The sequence below is a fragment of the Corvus moneduloides genome, chromosome 10 (genome assembly GCF_009650955.1).
Source record: "Corvus moneduloides isolate bCorMon1 chromosome 10, bCorMon1.pri, whole genome shotgun sequence".
Lineage (NCBI taxonomy): Eukaryota > Metazoa > Chordata > Aves > Passeriformes > Corvidae > Corvus > Corvus moneduloides.
Window position 1 is genome coordinate 13034558 of NC_045485.1, and position 4459 is coordinate 13039016.

Below are 4459 nucleotides of genomic sequence, written 5' to 3' on the forward strand. Positions count from 1 at the left end.
TACACTTATAACTTCGTTTTCTGGAAAGAGGAATTAATTATGCTTTTGTATTAAGAAACATCATATAAATTATGGTTTTGTGTGCTATATAGACCCTAGGGTTATATTAAGTGATTGCATCTCCTGTACAGCTAGAGATGAAAAACTTACCAGGATGGCACAGATGGAAAGGTCATTAACAGAACTCAAGAAATCCATCTGAAAATCTCACTCTGTAAAGGTTTTATGTAACAGCTCAATCTCACTGAGATGCTATTGAATAACAGGCATGCTGGAAATCTTCTCATGCTTTACAAAGCCTGGATTTATGGAGAGGGGGTTACATCATTGTATTGCTTATTGTCTGAAGGATGAAGAGTGGAGAGTTCTAGACTCTGGTGATTCATTAAATATGGATGCTGTTATGGATTCTTTCAAAATGAAAAAAGACAGCTCAAAGAACGATTTTTTTCTGCATTTAACACAGTTTCAGAAATGAGCAAGTCTCCCAAAGTTCTTGAAAAATTTAAGGACTAACCATTTTTCAATTAAATAGCATTAGAAAAAACATGAGATTACAAAGGCAATAAGACATTGGTTAACTAAAGAGTTACTCCTTGACAGCTTCAGTTAGGACTTCCCATGCAATATTTTTACCTTCATGAGAGAGTGTGAACTGTTTCACAAGACAAAAGTTTATGAGCTGTGTAACCAGTATCAGAGTTATCCGTTACCCAACTGATGGAAAGTTCCTCCAGTCCAATGCTCTCTCTGTTGTTTATGATCTGAGGTTGTAGAACTTCTTTCCAGTTCTTACCACAGTTCTGGCAAATCTAAGATGCTTAGCTGCCACTTCTTACTCCTTAGCTGCATTCACGTATTCTCTTGGGTTATCTAAATTTTCACCTTATTTACTAATTTTGCTAAATATGTGGTAAAGGAATAAACTGCAGCAACTTGACCACTAAACTTGAACAGCACAAAATCAAAAAATCTAAATGGGCAATAGCACAACTTACACAACTTCACTGCTGGGTTTCAGTGTATTTGAGAAACCTGTGTGTAAGCACAGATATCTTTGCTTTGATTAAGCGTCACACAATTGTTACTGCTTGCAACTGAAATACTCCTTGAGATATAAGAGTTGCAACATTGTTTTCCTACGCATCTTGATGTAAAGTTGATCATTCTTAACCATTTACATTCTCCCATTCTTCCCTTACTGCTCTACAGAGATGTACATTAATTTTTCTATGTAATTTTGTATGCAAAGTTATTGGAAGAATGGTGCTTCCAGGACTTAGGGTGAATGCCTAAGAACAATATTTGAACAAAAAAATTTTAATTACTTGGAGGAATGAAAACAAAGTCTCCTGGTGTCAGAAACTGAAATATTGCATTTTATGACAAACATTTTCTTAAAAGACTTTTAAAACTGTATTACAAAAGCTGCAGAGAAGACTACCACACCCTGAATGGGGCCCCTGAGGCCTGACACTGCTTGCTAATGAAGATAAGATAAAGTAGCAACTCCGGGCTGGGGACATTCACTGAGCACTTAACACCTCCAAGGTGGAGACCACAGCCCCAGGGCTATCAGCTGCCAGGCTCGAACAGACCCTCGCACCAAGGGATGGAGGGAGGAGAGGCTTTGGGTATCTTGGAAAAGCCTCTGGTCAGAGGTGCAGTGACTGCTCATCCTCCACTGCGCAGAGGAGCCCAGCTGAGGGGCCCTCTCTGCGGGGGAAGCTCATCCACAGCAGAAAGGGGTGACATGGCCCATCACAGGGACCCCCCTCAAAGGGGTCCCCAGACCCTGCACCAGAGCACCAGAGATGGTGCAGCAGACCCTCAGTGTTGCAAGGGACAGTGTCAAGCCAGCCCCTGCAAGGGAGACACGTGGGCATTACCACCTGGCCCGAAGTGTGCATTAATCCACGAGATTCTGCACTCTTTGGCGTGTGCTGTGGTGGCGTGTGGCGGTGCATGGCGTGTGGCAGCGTGTGGCGGTGTGGCCACGGCGGCGACGGGGGACCCTCACCACCAGCAGACCAGATGGAGGGGAGCAACGAGACGTCATTGGGACCCTCGGATGGGTGATTGCTTCCATCTAACCCCTGGCACCTCTCCCTGTTCCCCCACCCCCCACACACACTTCTTTTTTCCATTTCTTTCTCTCTTTCTTTTCTCTTCCCTTCTCTTTGCCTCTCTACTATTAAATAAAATACATCCATTTTTTGGCATCCACATCTAACCTCGTTTGGTTTTAATCTCGTTTCTGGGGATATTTTGAACCTTCTAAGTTCTTTCCGGTTTATGCTCAGAGACTGAGCTTGCTTTGCTTTTCTGGGTTTAAACCGTATCGTAACACCTGGTTATGTCCTTTTAGCCCAACCTCCTAATACCTCACATTTGGGTACACTCCCCAGTTTATCGTCAGCGGATGAATTTATGATACAAGATCCCTTTCACCAAAGGCAAAGGTATCCCTGTTTTGTCTACTTGCAAAATATTATTCCATCCATTCCTCAAACAGCCACAGACCTCACTCTAATGCAAACTGTAAATTTAAATTCTATGCAGCACCTTCCATGGAGGTAAATAGGTATTTTCAAATACCTCCCAAACAATGTTTATGGAATATTTGAGTAACTGTGAAGTGCAGTTATCTAATGTGCTTGAGCCTGGGACTTCAGAGCTAGAGGCAGAACTGAAGGTGTGTGTCATCTCTTGCAGGAAAAATAATGATGATGGACTTAGCCTCATGAATCCCTAGAGGACAGGTCTGGTTTCTAATACATCTAGCTTCTACTCCTAAATCAAGTAATCAGAAACTTTTAGCAGATTTTAGCAAGATTGGATTTCTGATATCTCATTAATAGCTGGTCAATAAAGCACAAAATACTTTTAAAATAATATTAAATTAATTCCCTAAGAGTAGTGTTGATGAATCAAAAATGCACCATATACAGTCCATATACAAGGAACGTTAGCAGCAGAAGCTAATTTAACAAGGAATAATATACAATTAAAAGACTTTCAGAACAGTCTGGACTGTTGTCCCAAGTTTGCACAATTCTTCAAACACCAAAGAGTATCCAGGTACACAGCAGTAATGGCATTTCTCTTTTCTTCTGCTTTTTGACTGGCCAGGAACAACCAACAAATTGAAAATACTGAACTAAAGGACTCTTAAGCAGGACTAGAATGCAACTGAAAATATTGGCAAGGACTTCTTCCCAAACCTGGATCCCAAGAACCATTCTGTGCATGTGCTTGTGTGCTGGGGTAAGCAATTGCAACTTATCCATTACTTAGACATTTAAATAAAATATCTATATAAAGCTATAAATGCTAAGAAATTGACCTGCCATTTCATGTGTCTGCTTTTGAAATGAAACTGTTCTGTTTACTCAGAACACTTGTTCTGTTTACTCTATGCCCTCAAAACAACAGACAGACTCACAATCTGTGAAAACCATGGACTAAATGAGAAGCACAGAGGACTGGAGAAATGGAAAAGTAACTAACCAGTTTTTCCTTGCCTCAGGTCACACTCATGCACAAAGCAATTACTAAAGGATTATTAAATAGAAGCAGGCACAGACAGTTGTATTTCCTGTCACCTCTACACTTCTGTTGGTGAACATACAAGCCTTAAGTTTCAAAATAGCCCAAATAAGGAAATTAGATCACACTTAGGAGGAACCATATTTGACAATATATTCATCACTAGACATGGCAGGTTGACCTTGGCTGGGTGCCAGGTGCCCACCAAGCTGCTCTATCCCTCCCCTTCCCAGATGGACAGAGGAGATACAATATTATGAGATGGAAAACCACTTGTAGGTTGAGATAATGCAGTTTACTAAAATGAAAGCAAAAGTTTGGGTGTGCACAAAGAGTGAAAAAAAGAAAAATTTTATTCTCTACTTCCCATCACCAGGTGATGTCCAGTCATTTCCCGGGAAGCAGGGCTTCAGCATGGAAGTGATTGCTTGGGAAGCCAAACACTGTAAAAAATGAATGCACCACCTTCCTCCTCCTTTTCTTATCTTTTATATCCGAGCTGATGTCATATGGTATGGAATGTCCCTTTGGTCAATTTGTGTCGGTTCTTTGGTCAATTTGTGTCGGCTGGCCTGGTTGTGTCCCGTCCCAGGACCTTGCCCACCCCCAGCCTACTCAAGGCAGGAGGGAATGCTACAGAGACAGCACTGCTCAGCTGCAGCCAAAACACTGCTGAGTTATCAACACCTTTCCAGCTCCCAGTGCAAAGCACAGCTCTGTGAGGGCTGCTGCGGGGAAATGAACTCCAGCTCAGACAAACCCAATACACCAGAGTAATACAATTGTACAGTGATTTCAGATGGTTCTGTTCAAATGCATTACTTTGCACTGAATGTATATATTTGATGTATTTGATAGGAAGATGGAAACAACAGAATGTGAACACCAAGGCAAAACTACCAAAGAAGAA